This window comes from Bos indicus x Bos taurus, chromosome 4 (genome assembly GCF_003369695.1).
Source record: "Bos indicus x Bos taurus breed Angus x Brahman F1 hybrid chromosome 4, Bos_hybrid_MaternalHap_v2.0, whole genome shotgun sequence".
In the NCBI taxonomy this organism is placed as follows: Eukaryota; Metazoa; Chordata; class Mammalia; order Artiodactyla; family Bovidae; genus Bos; species Bos indicus x Bos taurus.
This window is the reverse complement of record NC_040079.1, coordinates 101,287,067-101,310,635: the sequence shown is the minus strand read 5'-3', so window position 1 is coordinate 101,310,635 and position 23,569 is coordinate 101,287,067. Positions and strand designations below refer to the sequence as shown.

General features: G+C 38.1%; 1 pseudogene; it reads left to right on the top strand.

The window, feature by feature from the left end:
* Positions 1-22,458: 22,458 nt before the first annotated feature.
* LOC113891909 lies at positions 22,459-23,046 on the top strand (annotated as a pseudogene).
* Positions 23,047-23,569: the final 523 nt, after the last annotated feature.

Here is a 23,569-nt window from a genome sequence, read left to right as displayed (position 1 = left end):
TAGCAGAAAATATTTTCCATTACCAAAGACATAGAGAGCCATTGGAGAAATAGGAGAGCTTGAGACGCAGTCTAGGCAGCACCCACACCCCTGGGCTGATGACCTGCAAGTAGAAGGACTATCACAACAGCAAAGGTACACCCCAAGGAGTGAGGGCTCCAAGCCTCACACTGGGCTCCCCGTCCAGGGGTGCTGCACTGTGAAGATGAACCAAAAGAACACCCAGCTTTGAAAACCAACAGGGTTCATGTTTTGAAGGTCCAGAGGGTTACATGAAACACAGATTTCACTCTTAGCAAATTATTGACCAGAGACTTATTGATACATCTTTGTCACCCAGATGTTTTTGATCAGAGATGTTTCAGTCTTCGCTTATGTAATAAATTGCCAGCCTCAGGCATTAGTTTCTGAAAAATCCCCCAGTCAATGATATGTTAAAAGATACACGCAAAATTTCACGTGCTGACTCCCAGTGCAGAAGCTTGAAAGAAGCTTGGGTTAGACAACTTTTCCAAGCTCAGGGAATGTAAAAAACCTACCTAACAAATAGAAATAAACATAAAGAATTAAGCAAAATGAGAAGACAGAAACATGTTAAATATGAAGGAATAAGACAAACCTTCTTATAATAAGAAAAAGCACTAAAGTGCAATAAAGCAATCCACGCAATAAAAAGTTCAAAGTAATGATCAAAAATATGGCCAATGAATTATAAGAAGAATGAATGAGCAAAAGAGACTGTAAAAAAATAAAAGTTAGAAAATACAAAATAGAACCAGAGATAAAGAATACAATAAATGAAATTTAAAAAAAAAAAAACTAGAAAAAAATCAACAATAGATTAGATAATAGAAAGGAATAGAGAAGCAATCTGAAAGAGTAATAAAAATCATCCAAGATGAACAGAACAAAGGAAATGAATTTAAAAAGTTGAGGCTAGTTTAAGCGATCTAACACAATATCAAGTGTACTAACACTTATGCTGCCGGGATCTCAGGAAAAGAAGAGAGATAAAAAAGGGCAGAGAACTTGTTTGAAAAAATAACAGCTGAAAACTTTTCTAAATTGGAAAAAGAAACATATATCCAGGTTCAGAGAATACAGAGAGTTCCAAATAAAATTAACCCAAAGAGGTCCACACCAATCTACACTATAATTAAAAGGAAAAAAATAAAAATAAAAAAAGAAGAAGAAGGTAAAAAGAGTTATTTAAAAACAGAATGAGAAAGGCAAATAGTTACATGTAAGGGAAATCCCATAAGACTTTCAGCTGACTTTTCACAAGAAGCTTTGCAGACCAGAAGGGAATGGCACAAAATACTCAAAGTGATTAAACAAGAACTTATAATCAAGAATTACTGCAGACGGCAATGTTATTATTCAAAATTGAAGAAGAAATAAAGAATTTTACAAGCAAGCAAAATCTAAAAGTCTTTAGCACCACAAACCTGTTTTACAAGAGTTGCTAAATGGACTTATCTAGGCAAAAAAGAAATCACTATGGTTTTTTCCAGTAGTCATGTACAGATGTGAGAGTTGGACCATAAAGAAGACTGAACACCAAAGATTAGATGAGTTTGAATTGTGGTGTTGGAGAAGACTCTTATGAGTCCCTTGGACTGCAAGGAGATCAAACCAGTCAATCCTAAAGGAAATCAACCCTAGATATTCACTGAAAGGACTAATGCTGAAGCTGAAGCTCCAATATTTGGGCCACCTGATGTAAAAAGGTGACTCACTGGAAAAGACCCAGATTCTGGGAAAGATTGAAGGCAAATGAGAAGGGGGCAGCAGAAGATGAAACAGTTAGATAACATCACTGACTCAATGGGCAGGAGTTAGAATAAACTCAGGGATATAGTGAAGGACAGGGAAGCCTGCCATGCTGAAGTTCATGGGGCTGCAAAGAGTTGGACATGACTTACCAACTGAACAACAAGAAATATAAAACTATGAAAGGAAAAAATCTCACTAGTTAAGGCAAATATACAGTAAATGCAGTAGATCAACCACTTATAAAGTTAGTAGGAAGGTTAAAACACAAAACAAATAAAATCATCTATATTCACACTCATTAATTAAGGAATACGTAAAATAGAAAGATATAAATTAAGATGTCAAGAAAAATTAACATAGGAAAGAGTAAAAATATAGGGTGATTAGAATGCATTCAACTTAAGAGATCATCAACTTAAAATTATATACATTATAATTATGAATTATAAATTTAATTTTATAATCATGTATTATACTTAAAAAGACAAAATGGACTTTAAAGCAAAAACTGTAACAAGAGACAAAGAAGGTCATTACATAATGATAAAGAGATTTTTCCCACAAGAAGATGCAACAATTGTAAATATATATGTACTGAACACTGAAGCACCTAAATGTATAAAACAAATAAACAAACATAAAGGGAGAAAGTGATAGTAATACAATAATAGTAGAAGACTTTAGCATTCCACTTACATCAAAGGACAGATTATACAGACAGGAAAGCAGTAAGGAAACAATAGCCTTCAATGACATATTAGGCCAGATGAACTTAATACATAAGTACAGACCATTTCATTCAAAAACAGCAGAATACACATTCTTTTTAAGTGCATGGGGAACATTTTCCAGGATAGAGTACATGCTAGGTCACAAAACAAATCTCAGTAAATATTCAATACATGAAGACTGAAATTATATCAAGAATCTTTTCTGAACACAATGCTATGAGACTAGAAGTTAACTAACTACTGGGAAAAAGCTGCATTGAACACAAATACATCAAGTCTAAACAACACACTACCAAACAACATATAGGTACACTGAAGAAACCAAAGAAGAAATTAAAAAAAATAATGAAATACAAATGAAAATGGAAACACAGTGATCCAAAACCTATGGGATGCAGCAAAGCAGTTCTTAAAGGAAAGTTTATAGCAATATAAGCCTACCTCAGAAAGCAAGAAACAGCTCACATAAACAATCCAACCTTATAAGTATAGGAACTAGGAAAAAAAAGAATGAACAACACCCAAAGTTAACAGAAGTCAACAAATAATAAGCATCAGAGTGGACATAAAATAAAGACTAAAAAACAACAGAAAAGATCACTGAAACTGAAAGCTGGTTTTTTAAAAGACAAAGTTGATAAACTTTTATCCATATACATCAAGAAAAAAGAGAGCCCCAAATAAACAAAATCAGAAACTAAAGAGGAGAAAATATGACTGACATCACAGAAACCCAAAGGATCATAAGAGATTACTATGGATTATTCCATGTCAGTAAAATTAACAACCTAAAAGAAATGAATAAATTCCTAGAAGTGTATAATATTCTAAGTTAAATCAGAAAGAAATTGAAATTATGAACAGTGATTATCAGTAATAAAATTGGATCAGAAATTAAAAACAAAAACTCCCAACAAACAGAAGTCTAGGACCAGATGGTTTCACAAGCGAATTCTACCAAATATTTAAAGAAGAACTAACATCTCTCCTACTAAATGAATCCCTCTAAATATTCTACAAGGCTAGAATCATACTGATAGCAAAACCAAAAAAAAAAAAAAAAAAAAACACTGCAAAAAAAAGAAAATTACAGGCCAACATCCCTGATGAACATAGATACAAATATTCTCAACAAAATGTTACAAACTGAACTCATCAATATATATCAGTATCAAGTGGAATTTATCCCAGAGATCAAGGATTCATTAATATCCAATCAATTAACAAATTGAAGACTAAATATCATATGATAATCTGAATAGATGCAGAAAAAGCTTTGATAAAATTAACATCCATTCATGATTAAAAAAAAACAAAAAACTCTCAACAAAGCAGGTACAGAGGGAACATACTACCATGTAATACAGCCTGTATGTGACAAAATTATAGCTGACATCATGCTCAACAGTAAAAAGCTGAAAGCATTATCTATAAGATTAGAAATAAGACAGGAGGCCCACTCCTGCCACTTTTCTTCAACATAGCTTTGGAAGTCCTCACCACAGAAATCACACAAGATAAAGAAATGAAAGAATCCAAACTGGAAAGGAAGAAGTAATCAGTCATTTTTTGCAGATTACATGATACTATATAAGGACAATACCAAAAATTGTTTGAATGAATAAATGAAATAAATGAATTAAGTAAAGATGCAGTATACAAAATCAATACACAGAAATCTGTTGCATTTTTACACACTAATGAGCAGGAATCCCTTAGAAGAAACGGAGTAGCCATCATGGTCAACAAAAGAGTCTGAAATGCAGTACTTGGATGCAATCTCAGAAACAACAGAATGATCTCTGTTCATTTCCAAGACAAACCATTCAATACCACGGTGATCCAAGCCTATGCCCCAACCAGTAGTGCTGAAGAAGCTGAAGTTGAAAGGGTCTATGAAGACCTACAAGACCTTTTAGAACTAACACCCAAGAAAGATGTCCTGATTTCATTATAGGGGACTGGAATGCAAAAGTAGGAAATCAAGAAACACCTGGAGTAGCAGGCAAACTTGGCCTTAGACTACAGAATGAAGCAGGACAAAGGCTAATAAGAATTTTGCCAAGAGAACGCACTGGTCATAGCAAACACCTTCTTCCAACAACACAAGAGAAGACTCTACACATGGACATCACCAGATGGTCAACAACAAAATCAGATTGATTATATTCTTTGCAGCCAAAGAGGGAGAAACACTATACAGTCAGCAAAAACAAGACTGGGAGCTGACTGTGGCTCAGATCATGAACTCCTTATTGCCAAATTCAGATTTAAATTGAAGAAAGTAGGGAAAACCACTAGACCATTCAGGTATGACCTAAATCAAATCCTTTATGATTATACAGTGGAAGTGAGAAATAGATTTAAGGGCCTATATCTGATAGACAGAGTGCCTGATGAACTATGGACTGAGGTTGGTGACATTGTACAGGAGACAGGGATCAAGACCATCCCCATGGAAAAGAAATGCAAAAAAGCAAAATGGCTGTCTGGGGAGGCCTTACAAATAGCTGTGAAAAGAAGGAAGAGAAAAACAAAGGAGAAAAGGAAAGATATAAACATCTGAATGCAGAGTTCCAAAGAATAGCAAGGAGAGATAAGAAACCCTTCCTCAGTGATCAATGCAAAGAAATAGAGGAAAACAATAGAATGGGAAAAACTAGAGTTCATTCAAGAAAATTAGAGATACCAAAGGAACATTTCATGCAAAGATAGGCTCGATAAAGGACAGAAATACTATGGACCTAACAGAAGCGGAAGATGTTAAGAAGAAGTGGCAGGAATACACAGAAGAACTATACAAAAAAGATCTTCATGACCCAGATAAACAAAATGGTGTGATCACTCACCTAGAGCCAGACATCCTGGAATGTGAAGTCAAGTGGGCCTTAGAAAGCATCACTACAAACAAAGCTAGTGGAGGTGATGGAATTCCAGTTGAGCTATTTCAAATCCTGAAAGATGATGCTGTGAAAGTGCTGCACACAATATGCCAGCAAATTTGGAAAACTCATCACTGGCCACAGGACTGGAAAAGGTCAGTTTTCATTCTAATCCCAAAGAAAGGCAATGCCAAAGAATACTCAAACTACAGCACAATTGCACTCATCTCACCCGCTAGTAAAGTAATGCTCAAAATTCTCAAAGCCAGGCTTCAGCAATAGGTGAACCGTGAACTTCCAGATGTTCACTCTAGTTTCAGAAAATGCAGAGGAACGAGAAATCAAATTGCCAACATCCATTGGGTCATCGAAAAAGGAAGAGATTTCCAGAAAAACATCTATTTCTGCTTTATTGACTATGCCAAAGCCTTTGACTGTGTGGATCACAATAAACTGTGGAAAATTCTTCAAGAGATGGGAATACCAGACCACCTGACCTGCCTCTTGAGAAATTTGTATGCAGGTCAGGAAGCAATAGTTAGAACTGGACATGGAACAACAGACTGGTTCCAAATAGGAAAAGCAGTACGTCAAGGCTGTATATTGTCACCCTGCTTATTTAACTTATATGCAGAGTACATCATGAGAAATGCTGGGCTGGAAGAAGCACAAGCTGGAATCAAGAATGCTGGGAGAAATATCAATAACCTCAGATATGCAGATGACACCACCCTAATGGCAGAAAGTGAAGAGGAACAAAAAAGCCTCTTGATGAAAGTGAAAGAGGAGAGTGGAAAAGTTGGCTTAAAGCTCAACATTCAGAAAACGAAGATCATGGCATCCAGTCCCATCACTTCATGGGAAATAGATGGGGAAACAGTGGAAACAGTATCAGACTTTATTTTGGGGGCTCCAAAATCACTGCAGATGATGACTGCAGCCATGAAATTACAAGATGCTTACTCAGTTCACTTCAGTCACTCAGTTGTGTCCGACTCTTTGTGACCCCATGAATCACAGCATGCCAGGCCTCCCTGTCCATCACCAACTCCCGGAATTCACCCAGACTCACGTCCATCGAGTCAGTGATGCCATCCAGCCATCTCATCCTCTGTCCTCCCCTTCTCCTCCTACCAATCCCTCCCAGCATCAGAGTCTTTTCCAATGAGTCAACTCTTCACATGAGGTGGCCAAAGTACTGGAGTTTCAGCTTTAGCATCATTCCTTCCAAGGAAATCCCAGGGCTGATCTCCTTCAGAATGGACTGGTTGGATCTCCTTGCAGTCCAAGGGACTCTCAAGAGTCTTCTCCAACACCACAGTTCAAAAGCATCAGTTCTTTTGTGCTCAGCCTTCTTCACAGTCCAAATCTCACATCCATACATGACCACTGGAAAAATCATAGCCTTGACTAGACGGACCTTTGTTGGCAAAGTAATGTCTCTGCTTTTGAATATGCTATCTAGGTTGGTCATAACTTCCCTTCCAAGGAGTAAGCGTCTTTTAATTTCATGGCTGCAGTCACCATCTGCAGTGATTTTGGAGCCCAAAGAAGTAAAGTCTGACACTGTTTCCATTGTTTCCCCAACTATTTCCCATGAAGTGATGGGACCAGGAAAGTTATGACCAACCTAGATAGCATATTCAAAAGCAGAGACATTACTTTGCCAACAATGGTCCAGCTAGTCAAGGCTATGATTTTTCCAGTGGTCATGTATGGATGTGACAGTTAGACTGTGAAGAAAGCTGAGGCCAAAGAATTGATGCTTTTGAACTGTGGTGTTGGAGAAGACTTTTGAGAGTCCCTTGGACTGCAAGGAGATCCAACCCGTCCACCCTAAAGGAGATCAGCCCTGGGTGTTCTTTGGAAGGACTGATGCTAAAGCTGAAACTCCAATACTTTGGCCATCTCATGCAAAGAGTTGACTCATTGGAAAACACTCTGATGCTGGGAGGGATTGGGGGCAGAAAGAGAAGGGGATGACAGAGGATGAGATGGCTGGATGGCATCACCGACTTGATGCACATGAGTTTGGGTGAACTCCAGGAGTTGGTTATGGACAGGGAGGCCTGTCATGTTGCGATTCATGGGGTTGCAAATAGTCGGACACACCTGAGTGACTGAACTGAACTGAACTGAATGAGTTATCAGAAAGATAAGTTAATAAAACAGTTGCATCAAAGAGAAAAATGTTAGCAATAAATCTAAGGGGGTGAAAGACCTGTGCTCTGAAAACTGTAGGACATTTAGGAAAGAATTTGAAGACAATGCAAATAAATGGAAAGATACATTGTGCTCAGGGATCAGAAGAATTGCTGTTAAAATAGCTATACTATCCAAAGCTATCTACAGACTCATTGTAAATCCTATAAAAGTTCCAGAGGCATATGTTACAGAACTAGAACAAATAATTCTAGAATTTGAATAGAAACACAAAAGGCCCCATGTAGGCAACGCAATCTTGGGAAGAAAGAACAAAGCTGGAGGCATCATGCTATCTGATTTCAAACTATAATACAAAGCTATAGTCACCAAAACAGAATAATACTGTCACAAAAACAGACACATAGATCAAGAGAGCAAAATAAGAGCACAGGGAAAAAATCCACATACATGTATCCAATTACTTTATGACAAAGGAGGCAAAATATAATACAATGTGGGAAAGGGCTCTTCAGTAAATAGTACTGGGAAAATTTGACAGCTATATGCAAAAAAATTAAACTGGATTAGTTTTCGTACCATAAGCAATAAACTCAAAGTGAATTAAAAATTTTGATTTAAGATCTGAAAATATAAAACTCCTCGAAGAAAACATAAACAGTATGCTCTTTGACATTAGTTATAGTAATATTTTTGAATCTATCTCCTCAGGCAAGGGAAACAAAAGCAAATTATACAAGTTGAATTACATCAAACAAAAAAACATTTTGCACAGTGAAGGAAACCTTTGATAAAAAGAAAAGACAGCTAATTGAATGTGAGAAGATATTTGAAAGCAATATGTCTGTAAAAGGTTAATATCCAAAATATATAAAGAACTCATACTAGTCAATATCAAAAAACAAACAACCCCATTTAAAATCTGAAGAGGACATGAATAGGTATTTTTTCTCAAGAAGACATATAGATGTCAAACAGCAATATGAAACATACTCAATGTCACTAATCATCACAGAAATGCAAATCAAATCTACGTGAGATGCCACCTCACATCTATCAGAATGTGGTGGGGGTTCAGTTGCTAAGTCATGCCCAACTCTTGCAACCCCATGGACTATAGCCCACCAGCCTCCTCTGTCCATGGGATTTCCCAGGCAAGAATACTGCAGTGGGTAGCCATTTCCTTCACCAGGGGATCTTTCCCACCCAGAGATTGAACCTGTGTCTCCTGCATTGGCAGACAAGTTCTTTACCACTGAGACACCAGGGAAGCCATCTGAATAAGATGAAGATGTATTATCCTGAGCTACAGAGAGTAATGCAAGTTGATAGAAGTAGATATCCTCATTGGTAAAATGGAATGAAAATGCTTTCCTGGCAGAGCTAAGATAAGCATTACTGAAAAATCTATGTTCATTCCTAAGACAATATTTGGTCTACTACAAACATTCAATAAGCATCGGCACTCACCCTATCTTAGCTAACCTTTGAAATAAATCATTCACCTCACAGAAGCAAGTAAAACACAGTTTGTATAAACTGTTAAAACTCCTCTAAAAATAATTCCCTTCAGCAGTAAAATGCATGCTACTGTTTACCACGCTGTAACTTTTTACTCTGGAAGATGATACTCCCTGCCAACGTAATCCTTTGGGCTTCTTCTTGGCAGATGCAGGGACATGACCTGTTTCCTTCTGTTTTGCCAATCCCTTCTTATCCGTTTGTTACAAGGAAAGGCTGAGAAGGCCATTTCTATGCCAGGGAATGCCCTGTACATGAAGATCAGGTGGATCCTTGTGTGGGACAAGAGGCAGTTCCAATGGTGAGCAGCAGAACTGTATTAAAGTGTTTTTCAAAAAAAGGCTGAACAGGGGGTGTTTTATCGGATGACTGTCATGAAAGCAGATGCGAATGAATAAGAAGGTCCAGGGAACGGTCCAGAAAACTGTGCTATGCAGCAGCATTCTAGGTCCTGTTATAATTTAGCTTCCCGATTAATAAATTTTATGATCCTACATTTTACCTAGTAAGCCTGTCAGTAGGCTACATTTCTCCTGTATAATTATAGTGACTTTACTCCACATTGCATTATCTTGTTGTTAGGGATATCACAAATATCAGCATAAAAGTTTGTTATTTTAATAACATGCAATAAATTGTGAATACAATGAGCCTATGAAAATCACTTTTTGGTCTGTGGTTTCACCGAAGCTTGCAGTACATAATGCTACAGAAATTCTCCAAGGTATTTTTCAGAGACTGCCAAGAATAAATGCATAGTCTCTATTGTTTACCATTCTGCAGGCAGCAAGATCCTGGAGTGTGATATTGGCTTTTCATTGTTGCTCAGGCCAACAGTATCCCACTTGTATATGATAAAACACCAGGAAAACAATAGTCTTTCAACAAATTATAGCTAAACATAAATGCTACTGAGCCATCGTTCTGCATGAGGGGATTTGTTATTTTAACCTAGTAGAGCCAAAGGAGGAATCCTGACTAGAAGACTACAAAATATATTTGTTTGAGGAACAATGGTAAATTTTTTTGGATTACAAAGAATAGAATTTCCCATTGTAATTATTGTTTCCGTCTCATTTATCACTGGTGCTTCTATAAGTCTTAGCAAAAGTTATATACATACATAGCCTTGCCTTAAATATTAGCAAAAGATTTTGGGGAGGGATAAAAATATACTATTTACAATAAATTAAATTATTATTGATGTATTTAAATAATTAAAATCAAGGATTTATAAAGTAATTTTGTAAAGTAATTTTCTACTGTACTTTATTACACTTTTGGCATTGCCAACACCTAAAATATTTAAGGTGATAAAACAAAGGTTTTTGTCTATTTTACTTCCTCTGAAAGGTAGATAAATACCCAATTAAAGAGGTAGCATCCAGCTTCACTGATTGTATATCTATGTTTTAGAAGCAAAACCACGATCTAATAGTTTCTACCATAACTTACAATGTGACTAATTATAGCCATGTACAAAAAATTCTATGAGAAGTGATTAGTAATTCTAGGTCTATTGAAATCATGCTAATGTGGAGAATTATGGTTAGTCCAAAGGGTTGTATCCATTCCCACAGACACTAAAATCATTGACACATTTCATATGAGCTCTGTTGAATAACTCTGGCCAACTTCACAGGTGAGCCAGTTACTAGATGGGGATGAAAATCTGAAGCAAAATGAGACAATGGCGTACATCATTTAATCATTTTAAATGGTTCCTGTTCAAGGTTAAAAAAAAAAAAATGATCTAGTCAAGCCAAAGGGTAAGGTGCCATCTGGCTCTAGAGATGGCAGATCTCCAGAAAAAAAAAATATGAAAACTGAAATTGAGACAGAAATAAATATATATATATATATATATATATATATATATATATATATAGGAAGTCACTGAGTCGTGTCCGACTCATTGCAACCCCATGGACTGTAGCCTACCAGGCTCCTCTGTCCATGGGATTTTCCACGTAAGAGTACTGGAGTGGGTTGCCATTTCCTTCTCCAGCAGATCTTCCTGATCCAGGGATTGAACCCGGGTCTCCCACATTGTAGGCAGATGCTTTACCATCTGAGCCACCAGGGAAGTGTGTATATATATATACATATATATATATATATATATAGAGAGAGAGAGAGAGAGAGGGTCCAGAAAAATAAAACTTAAACGATGTGTGTGACAAAACTATTATAAGATGTAGTCATGATTGTGCTAAGTTGCTTCAGTCATGTCTGATTCTGCAAGCTTAATAGACTGTTGCCCACCAGGCTTCTCTATCCACTGGATTTTCTAGGCAAGAATGCTGGCGTGGATTGCCATTTTCTGCTCCAGGGCGTTTTCCCAACCCATGGACTGAACCCCCGTCTCTGACCTCTCCTGTATAGGCAGGCGGGTTCTTTACCACTAGTGCCACCTGGAAGCCCCACATGTAGTCTTGTTCCTTTTTAAATCATTTGGCCCCTAAAGTAGAATTCTATTTAAATAATCAATCAAATGATTTCAAAAGAATCTACACTGAGGATTAGTGTAATAAGTAGTAAATATCATATCAAAATATAATAGTATATTATATATACATGTATATTGGAAAAGTCTAGTGGCATACTAAGACCAAGAAAAACCATGCTAAGAAATTTAAATTAAAGAAAACACATGTAAATTAGCAAATTTGTTCTCTTTTGCAATAAAGTTATTTCTATAGTTCAATTTTTTTATTAGCAAATCTCAAGGAACTGCAAGATGTTTTGTACCAAGTAATTGTTTCAAAAGATATTGTACCACATACTGGGGCATGGTACTTTTTTAACTGGGCAGTTTTCATCATAATAGCCTTTGTGGTCACTGAATCGTAGTAGTATAAAACTTCTCATCACTTTTTAATGTTAAGTTGCTGAGAATATAAACACCTGGAGATAAAATTTAACCAAATATATTATCTGATTTAGAGTTGCATTACCACATCAATGACAGCATTTCTCTGGCAAAATAGTGCATGTGTTAAACTAAAATATATTTTGCTTTCAAAAAAAAAAAAAAATCTGCCCTGTTCTGCTCTAATGAAACTTAGCCAGCTTGTATTACATTCTGTGAATTTACCCTGAAGTGTGCAGATACATCATCTGGCCCACAGGAGAAGTGTTAAAGCAGTATTGGGAAATCACAGAACATAATTGCTAATCTTCACTTCTTTTAAAAGAACCTTTTGCTTAATACTGATTGAAAGGAAATCTCAGAAGGTACTAAATTTCATAGACTATTGCAAAAGGTAACCACTTACATTTCTTCTGAATATAGTTGAAATTTCCAATGAGTAGTGGTATCATTTTGTGAAAACTTACTTTAGATGTCTGTTTATTGCATTGTCAATTAAATTTCTGTCCTTCAGTCTCTAAATCTCATTATCTCATTTATGGAAAGAAATAAAATCCAAACAAACAATTAGAGTTGGAAGGCAAATTATTGCTGCATCAGAGGAATACACTCCCTAGAAGAACAATAATTCATACTTTTGGGACATCCAGGAGTCAGACACGACTGAGCGACTGAACTGAACTGAACTGAGTACATATTGAAGAATGGCCTCTCCAGTTTTAATGACACATTCAGGAAAATTTAGTTTTTATAATAACTTTGCCTTCTTTGGGAGAAATTATAGGTAGACAAACAGACATGTAAGTGTGTGTGTCTTCCTATACAGGAAGAATGGAGAGGAAGAGAGCAAACATATGTAATATGAGCCCCACTGGCCTCTTTAAATGGAAACAGATACTGAAATACTTCAATTCTAAGGGTATGATATGTAATGTCAAAACATTCACTGGTAATTAGGAGCTCTAACCATTATGGTATATTAGAAAACACTGGTATGTATTTACTAAACAAGAAAATGATGAGAAGTTATTATTTAGGGATAAACTAAATACATTATGATAATCAGGAAAAAGAAAAAAAGTATTGCAGAGAGGAGTCTGCAAAAACTATCCGATCTAAACATGGTTTGAAACTTTGGCACTTTTAATAAACTAAATAAAGATGGTTTGTGCCTTTTGTACCAAAACTGACTCGGGAAGAGAAAAGTCTGATTGGAAAAATCTGAATATATGTTAAAACTATTTGCTGTGAAAGCAGTAACTAAACTGAAGTGTTAAGTCTGGAAGTTAAAAAGAAAAAGAAAAAGTAACTCTAGCAAAGTTGTTTTCAAAGATATTTATATTACACTTACATTACATAGACTATTGATACTTCATATTTTCACTTCCAGTAAAAGCTGTTACCTCAGAAATGGCAACCCACTACAATATACTTGCCTGGGAAATTCCATGGACAGAGGAGAATGCCAGGCTAAAGTCCATGGAGTCGCAAAAGAGTCGTAAATGACTTAGCAACTAACCAACAAGAACAATTTGATTGTTATTTGTAAATATGGTCTCAGTGGAGATATTTACTGAAACTGCTCTCACAATTTAGAAAGTCCACTATTTCATTTATTAGCCGGAGGGTAACATTATCGTGATTCATTTATTCACTGTTCAATAAATATATACAGATGGTGACTGCAGCCATGAAATTAAAAGACGCTTACTCCTTGGAAGGAAAATTATGACCAACCTAGATAGTATATTCAAAAGCAGAGACATTACTTTGCCCACAAAGGTTCGTCTAGTCAAGGCTATGGTTTTTCCAGTGGCCATGTATGGATGTGAGAGTTGGACTGTGAAGAAAGCTGAGAGCCGAAGAATTGATGCTTTTGAACTGTGGTGTTGGAGAAGACTCTTGAGAGTCCCTTGGACTGCAAGGAGATCCAACCAGTCCATTCTGAAGGAGATCAGCCCTGGGATTTCTTTGGAAGGAATGATGCTAAAGCTGAAACTCCCGTACTTTGGCCACCTCATGCGAAGAGTTGACTCATTGGAAAAGACTCTGATGCTGGGAGGGATTGGGGACAGGAGGAGAAGGGGATGACAGAGGATGAGATGGCTGGATGGCATCACCGACTCGATGGACATGAGTCTAAGTGAACTCCGGGAGTTGGTGATGGACAGGAAGGCTTGGCGTGCTGTGATTCATGCGGTCGCAAAGAGTCGGACACGACTGAGCGACTGATCTGATCTGATCTGATATGTATTCCACTCTAATCATAGGGATTAAAAGTGTATTCATGGTTGATGCAGTCCCTGTTTTCAAAGACTTTACTGTTTTGGGAAAACAAATAAACCCATAAAAAGCATTCGTGAAGCTCTATGACAATTAGTTTTTGGAACAAATGCAAAAGTAGGAAGGATTATACACTTAGGAGACAGAAAAAGGTTATTCTGGATGAAAGGACTAAGTTTAAGATCTGAATGATAAAAAAGGAGAGGCCTTGTATTCATAAGAAAGAACTGTTGCAAATGTACTAAGAGAGGTTATTCACAAATTTCATTTTCTCTAGCATTAGGACATGATAGAATTTTGAAAGGTCACATAACCAGAACTGATTTTGAAATTCAAGGTCACAAAACTTTTTATGATTTAGGTAATCATTTTTTCTGGCATTTACCTACCTGGAACATAAAAATGAAATTCAATACTACATACTACATTAAATAACACCATAAATTCCTTGAATAGGTCTTTTAATATTCATTTCCACTTTTTTAGTCATTTACCACAATTTTATCCTTTCCAGAAATATTTAAAGGAATTCAAATTTGCAACCTGAATCTTAAGTTTGTAATAATGTGTAAAGTTTGCAATAGTGTATGTTGCAATAAATCTGTAAATTATAGTTTTACTTGATTTCCTGGTGGGAATATTAAGCTTACCAGTAAAAAGAATTGATTATTTCTACCAAAGATCTTTAGAAATATGCATACCAAAAGTACACAGATTAATGATTTTCATTAACAACCCATGTAATTACTATTGAGATCAGTCAATAGAATATTATCAGCATACTGGAGGTCTTTCATAATTCATTCCAGGTACTGCTCCTCCCCTCCTCTCCAAAGTAATCAATTAACTTGAGATGAATTCCAATTGCTCCACATTCTCACCAACACTTGATAATGGAATCTTTTTAATACTAGCAATCTGTTACTTAATGATATCTGATATTCATGTGTGTTTATATTCCTCTTATGACTAAGTAGATAATGAAAATCATTTCATATGCTTCCTGGTTACTTGAAATTCCAGTTTAAATCTTCTGCCCACATTATCTGAATTTTAATTAATTTATTTTTATTCAAGGTTTAATCAGTTTAAATATGGGGTAAATATTGATATATTAAGGCTTAAATTTACCTTTTCATAATTTGTTTTATAATCGATACTCTGTTTCCCTCCCTCCCTTCCTTCTTTCTTTCTCTTTTTCTCTCTCTCTCTCTTTCTTTTTGGTAGGTCAGGGGTAAATAATTGGATATGCCCTAGTCCTTATGCCTCAGATTGCTCACAATTTGCTTTGCATTCTTCATATTATTTCTCTATGTACTTAATTCTGAATATTTTCTAATAACCTATATTTTAAGTTAATAACTCTATATTCAGTCCTCTGCCTATTGAGTACTAAATTTCAGCTTTATTTTTATTGCTATAGCATATGACCTTGGATAAGTTAAAGGATCTTAAAGAGTGCACAAAAAGCTATTTGATGAATTAGATATGAAAAACAACCTCAAAATCTATTTGCTTTCAGCTCTCTCTTAACTTCAGATTATAAAAAACTAGAATTTTTCTGCTTTATACTCAAATGTTTCATAAACATACTAATTTCATTATACAGCTAAAAATTACAAATAGTCAGACACAACTGAGCGACTGAACTGAACTGAACTTATAATAGACATTATAAGTGTCTACCCAACATTCATTACAGGCACGTGGGGCAGAGAGATCAAGTTAACTCACCCACAGAAAACTAGAAATTTACACATCATGTGCGTGTGTGCACGCTCAGTCATGTCCGACTCTTTTGCAACCTCATGGACTATAGTCCACCAGGCTCCTCTGTCCATGGGATTATCCTGGCAAGAACACTGGAGTGGGTTGTCATTTCTTCCTCCCAGGGATCTTTCCAACCCAGGGATCGAAGCCCTGTCTCCTATGGCTCCAGCAAATAGATTCTTCACCACTGAGCTACCTGGGAAGCCCTTACAAGTCATGATTTGAACCCAAATTTCTTTGACTACTAAACTCAGGGTCCTAATACTGGTGCTAGATTGATATAAAATTCAGATATAAAATTGTTCAACTGGAAACCAATTTTGATACATACGCCATCATTTTATAAAGGACAAAGCTATGATGTATGGTTCTCCGGCACAGTAATTTTTTCCAGTAATACAGAGAAATAGAATTATTAAATGAAGCTTTCCCATCAACTGTTTGGAGGCATTTAAACAATGTCTACTGACAGGTGAGAAAAGACACTGGCACAGTTTAAAGAAGTCTAGTTTGGTAATATGGAAAGCAGAATTGTAATTATTTGTGATAATTTTTTCTCGTATTAAAATTTTTATAATCTCTGAAGCAAGTGATACAGGAATAATTTTGTAATTCAGGTTGGGAAAGGATTTACATATTTTGGGTTTTGCCTCTGGCTGAAGTCTTCCTTACAGTAGTGATACCTTGAACAATCTATATAGAAGAGGCATGATTTTCTCTCTTTGCAATCAGAAACTCTGCTTATTGGCTTTTCTTCACTCGGTCCTTAACAATAATGCCAAAAGTAAAGGTTTAAGAAGCATTTGTTTCCTGGAATTTCTGAAATGAATACCTTGAATAATACCTTTTCTCTCATTCTCAGAATAAACCAAAATATAGAAAATTAGCTTCCCCAAGAAGTAGCCACCTTTCAAAAAGCCTTTTTAGGATGGAGTAACCTGTGGTTGATGAAGTGCAAGTGTACTTTCAATGCCACTACTTATTTCTAAAAAGGATTCGGTCAAGAGTCAACAAAAGTACCCCTGAATAACTTCATTTGAAATTATAGCCACTGTTCCTTCACCAAATTAAGGGGGAAAAAAAAGGAAAAAGAAAGTGCCTAAAGGGGAGTGAGCAAATTTAGCTATTGTAGGAAAGAAAAGGAAATGCAACAATTGGTACCCAAAGCCTGTTTGGTCAAGTTAAAGGAGTAATTCAAAGAAAATGAGTACTTGTAGCATGCAGACTTCAACTCTTTTCACCAGGCTCCAGACTGCAGGCTGTCACTGGCAAAGAAACGAAATGATGCGCTGGCTGTTTCTGTGCAGCTCATATTAATTTAAAACATGGGAACCTGAGGCACTTGAGGAAGAATGACTTTTCTATGTGAACAAGTAGCAGTGACTATCATTTTACTCCCCATCCCCCAATCTGTCTCTCTCTGTTCCTTTGTCTCTATCTTTCTCTCTCTCTCGATCTCAGCAGTGCCCAACCTCATGCCACTCAGATACCACACTGGAGTTCAGCATTTCCCTGGAAAAAGCATGGGAGTTGGGCTCAAGCGCGGCCGAGAGGAGCTACCCCACGTCCGAGGTCAGGGGCAGAAGCCGGGAGGACCTCATGCCCGAAGGGAGGCGGCCGGGAGGAGTTGCCCCGCATCCGAGGTCAGGGGTGGTGGCCAAGAGTACCAGGCTGCGACGGTGCAGGAACAGCCAATAGGAGCTGCTCCAGTCTGAGGTCAGGGGCGGCAGCTGGGAAGAGCTGCCCCACGCGCGAGGCCAGGGGCGGCAGCCAAGGACGTACCCCATACCTGAGGCCAGGGGCCGAGGCCAGGAGGAGCAACCTCACCTCCAAGGAGCAGTGGCTGTGTGGGCACAGGAGGGCCTAGAGGAGCTATTCCACGTTCAAGGTCAGAAGGGGCAGTGGTGAGGAGATACTCCTCGTCCAAGGTAAGGAGCAGTGGCTGCACTTTGCTGGAGCAGCCGTGAAGAGATACCCCACGTCCAAGGTAAGAGAAACCCAAGTAAGATGGTACGTGTTGCAAGAGGGCATCAGAGGGCAGACACACTGAAACCATACTCAGAGAAAACTAGTCAGTCTAATCACACTAGGACCACAGCCTTGTCTAACTCAATGAAACTAAGCCATGCCTGTGGGGCCACCCAAGACAGGCGGGTCATGGTGGATAGGTCTGACAGAATGTGGTCCACTGGAGAAGGGAATGGCAAACCACTTCAGTATTGTTGCCTTGAGAACCACATGAACAGTATGAAAAGGCAAAATGATAAGATACTGAAAGAGGAACTCCCCAGGTCAGTAGGTGCCCAATATGCTACTGGAGATCAGTGGAGAAAAACTCCAGAAAGAATGAAGGGATGGAGCTAAAGCAAAAAGAATACCCAGCTGTGGATGTGACTGGTGATAGAAGAAAGGTCTGATGCTGTAAAGAGCAATATTGCCTAGGAACCTGGAATGTCAGGTCCATGAATCAAGGCAAATTGGAAGTGGTCAAACAAGAGATGGCAAGATTGAACATTGACATTCTAGGAATCAGTGAACTAAAATGGACTGGAATGGGTGAATTTAACTCAGATGACCATTATATCTACTACTGTGGGCAGGAATCCCTCAGAAGAAATGGAGTAGCCATCATGGTCAACAAAAGAGTTTGAAATGCAGTACTTGGATGCAATCTCAAAAATGACAGAATGATCTCTGTTCGTTTCCAAGGCAAACCATTCAATAACACAGTAATCCAAGTCTGTGCCCCAACCAGTAACACTGAAGAAGCTGAGGTTGAACGGTTCTATGAAGACCTACAAGACCTTTTAGAACTAACACCCAAAAAAGATGTCCTTTTCATTATAGGGGACTGGAACACAAAAGTAGGAAGTCAAGAAACACCTGGAGTAACGGGGAAATTTGGCCTTGGAATTCGGAATAAAGCAGGGCAAAGACCAATAGAGTTTTGCCAAGAGAATGCACGGGTCATAGCAAACACCCTCTTCCAACAATACAAGAAAAGACTCTACACATGGACATCACCAGATGGTCAACACCGAAATCAGATTGATTATATTCTTTGTAGCCAAGATGGAGAAGCTCTATACAGTCAGCAAAAACAGGACCAGGAGCTGACTGTGGCTCAGATCATGAACCCCTTATTGCCAAATTCAGACTGAAATTGAAGAAAGTAGGGAAAACCACTAGACCATTCAGGTATGACCTAAATCAAATCCCTTATGATTATACAGTGGAAGTGAGAAATAGATTTAAGGGACTATATCTGATAGATAGAGTGCCTGATGAACTATGGAATGAGGTTGGTGAAATTGTACAGGAGACAGGGATCAAGACCATCCCCATGGAAAAGAAATGCAAAAAAGCAAAATGGCTGTCTGGGGAGGCCTTACAAATAGCTGTGAAAAGAAGAGAAGTGAAAGCAAAGGAGAAAAGGAAAGATATAAGCATCTGAATGCAGAGTTCCAAAGAATAGCAAGAAGAGATAAAAAAGCCTTCCTCAGCGATCAATGCAAAGAAATAGAGGAAAACAACAGAATGGGAAAGACTAGAGATCTCTTCAAGAAAATTAGAGATACAAAGGGAACATTTCATGCAAAGATGGGCTTGAAGAAGCACAGAAATGGTATGGACCTAAGAAGAAACTAAAAAGATGTGGCAAGAATACACAGAAGAACTGTACAAAAAAGATCTTCATGACCCAGATAATCACGATGCTGTGATCACTCACCTAGAGCCAGATATCCTGGAATGTGAAGTCAAGTGGGCCTTAGAAAGCATTACTGCGAACAAAGCTAGTGGAGGTGATGGAATTCCAGTTGAGCTATTTCAAACCCTGAAAGGTGATGTTGTGAAGGTGTTGCACTCAATATGCCAGCAACTTTGGAAAACTCAGCAGTGACCACAGGACTGGAAAAGGTCAGTTTTCATTCTAATCCCGAAGAAAGGCAATGCCAAAGAATGCTCAAACTACTGCACAATTGTACTCATCTCACCCGATAGTAAAGTAATGCTCAAAATTCTCCAAGCCAGGCTTCAGCAATATGTGAACCATGAACTTCCAGATGTGCATGCTAGTTTTAGAAAAGGCAGAGGAACCAGAGATCAAATTGCCAACATCCGCTGGATCATGGAAAAAATAAGAGAGTTCCAGAAAAACATCTATTTCTGCTTTATTGACTATGCCAAAACCTTGGACTATGTGGATCACAATAAACTGTGGGAAATTCTGAAAGAGATGGGAATACCAGACCACCTGATCTGCCTCTTGAGATATTTGTATGCAGGTCAGGAGACAACAGTGAGAACTGGACATGGAACAACAGACTGGTTCCAAATAGGAAAAGGAGTTCATCAAGGCTGTATATTGTCACCCTGTTTATTTAACATATGCAGAGTACATCATGAGAAATGCTGGGCTGGAAGAAGCACAAGCTGGAATCAAGATTGCTGGGAGAAATATCAATAACCTCAGATATGCAGATGACACCACCCTTATGGCAGAAAGTGAAGAGGAACTAAAAAACCTCTTGACGAAAGTGAAAGAGGAAAGTGAAAAAGTTGGCTTAAAACTCAACATTCAGAAAATGAAGATCATGGCATCTGGTCCCATCACTTCAAGGGAAATAGATGGGGAAAGAGTGGAAACTGTATCAGACTTTATTTTTTGGGCTCCAAAATCTCTGCAGATGGTGACTGCAGCCATAAAATTGAAAGACGCTTACTCCTTGGAAGGAAGTTATGACCAACCTAGATAGCATATTCAAAAGCAAAGACATTACTTTGCCCACTAAGGTTCGTCTAGTCAAGGCTATGGTTTTTCCAGTGGTCATGCATGGATGTGAGAGTTGGACTGTGAAGAAAGCTGAGTGCTGAAGAACTGATGCTTTTGAACTGTGGTGTTGGAGAAGACTCTTGAGAATCCCTTGGACTGCAAGGAGATCCAACCAGTCCATTCTAAAGGAGATCAGCCTTGGGATTTCTTTGGAAGGAATGATGCTAAAGCTGAAACTCCCGTACTTTGGCCGCCTCATGTGAAGAGTTGACTCATTGGAAAAGACTCTGATGCTGGGAGGGATTGGGGGCAGGAGGAGAAGGGGATGACAGAGGATGAGATGGCTGGATGGCATCACAGACTCGATGGACATGAGTCTGAGTGAACTCCTGGAGTTGGTGATGGACAGGGAGGCCTGGCGTGCTGCAATTCATGGGGTCGAAAAGAGTAGGACACCACTGAGCGACTGAACTGAACTGAAGGTACCAACAGTCAGAACTTCACCTGAAGGGTTTTTAATTCTCTGATAAAGTGGGTAACTGCTTTTGATCTTACCAAAAGCAAAAATAGCCAATATATTTTTAATACAAAGTTAAGCTCATTTCCTTTTAATGTATTTTCCTGGCAGCTGCCTTTTTCTTTCTTCTGGTGTTCAGGTGAATGTCCAGAAAGCCAGCCCAAATACCAATGTTTTAACCACTTCTTCTTTAATTTCTAAAGGCTGCAGATGGCAGCCCAGCCACCTCAGATGTCCTCCACTTCATGGAATGCAAACAAATGTGTATGGGGGTCAGAAATCTACTTTAAAGGAATAAAGCAAATGATATAAGCTAAGGAGTGGGGAGTTCTAGTCACTTGGACATGGCATGATCCATAAATAGTCAAATGATTTTTAAACATGTTCTGAACCACCAACTCCGCTTTATGTAATGATCTCTACATTTCAGCTGTAAATATTTACCCAATATTCTTTAACTTAAATTCCTTAGAGAATGAAACTAATTGACCAAGAATGGATTATGACAGGGAACCCCTTGAGTCACGTGCCTATTCTTATCTAGTCAATCAGCACAGAAGTATTATGGTCACATATTTAACATACCAACTTATTCATTGTACATTCAGTTGGTTAACAGCTATTCCTTCAGACATAGCAATGGGAGCGCCAAGCATTCTAATAGCTGACTTCTCCAACAGTACACACAGAAGGCAATGGCAGCCCACTCCAGTACTCTTGCCTGGAAAATCCCATGGACAGAGGAGCCTGGTAGGCTGAAATCCATGGGGTCGCTGAGGGTCGGACATGACTGAGCGACTTCACTTTCCCTTTTCACTTTCATGCATTGGAGAAGGAAATGGCAGCCCACTCCAGTGTTCTTGCCTGGAGAATCCCAGGGACTGCGGAGCCTGGTAGGTTGCCGTCTATGGGGTCGCAGGAGTCGGACATGACTGAAGCGACTTAGTAGCAGCAGCAGCAGCAGCCAACAGTATAAAGGTCTTTCCTAAAGACTTAGAAACACAGTAATCTAAAAATACAAGAGACGTTAAGAACTCTGTATTTCCCCAAAATAATCTATAAAGTGACAGCAAGACAGCTTCTCTTCCTCAGCTCAGCGACAGGGGCTGCCCCTCAGTCGCCGCCGCCGCTGCGGCCAAGCCATGCCCCGCCCGTGACCCGCGGCTGCCATGCAGTTTATGTTGCTCTTTAGTCGTCAGGGAAAGCTTCAACTACGGAGGTGATGTGTCCCATTATCAGACAAAGAGAAGAAAAAGATCACAAGAGAACTTCTTCAAACCGTTTTAGCATGGAAACCTAAAATGTGCAGCTTTCTTGAGTGGCGAGATCTGAAGATTGTTTACAAAAATATGCCAGTCTGTATTTTTGCTGTGCTATTGAGGATCAGGATAATGAACTAATTACCCTGGAAATAGTTCATCGTTATGTGGAATTACTTGACAAGTATTTTGGCAGTGTGTGCGAATCTGATACCATTTTTAATTTTGAGAAGGCTTATTTTGTTTTGGATGAGTTTCTTTTGGGAGGAGAAGTTCAGGAAATACCCAAGAATGTCCTTAAAGCAACTGAGCAGGCTGATCTGCTGCAGGAGGAAGCTGAAACCCTACATAGTGTTCTTGAAGAAATTGGACTGACATAACTCCCCTCCCCTGTTGATGACTTCCTGTGGCATTTCACACACTGTAGATGGTCACTGCCTTCATGCCCGTGTTAGCTAATGGTGTAAGATGATGTCTTGTCAGTATTGCTGTTCTGCTAAGCTGCTTCATTCAGGCTTACACAATTTTTATTAACTAAATTAACTAAAGGGAACTTTGGTTCATCAAGTGATAACAAGGGACTTAAGTATCTGGCTATTTTGAAGTTTATAGGGCTGTTTCTCTTGAATAGGTTATTATCATTACCTCGATTATGTATATCTATGAGTATGACACAATCAGGCAATATACATTTATTATTCTCTTTGGCAAAAAAATCTTGTGAAACCTGATTTTATGAAATCAAAATTCACTGCATTTCAGTATATATGCAAATAAAGGGAATTGACGTAGTCACGTATTAAGTGAATGAAAATTTCACTCTATGTTGAAACTTATATTATACCAAAGACACTTATTAGAAAGTAAACACCTAAAAACGAAGGGAATACACAAAAGACTAATGGAATGATGCTGTTTTACACTAAAAATATTTCATAGGCACTCCTGGGACAAGGAACAGAGATCAGCTGTTTCATAATAGTAAACATGCTATTTTTAAGGCCAAGCAACATTTGACTAT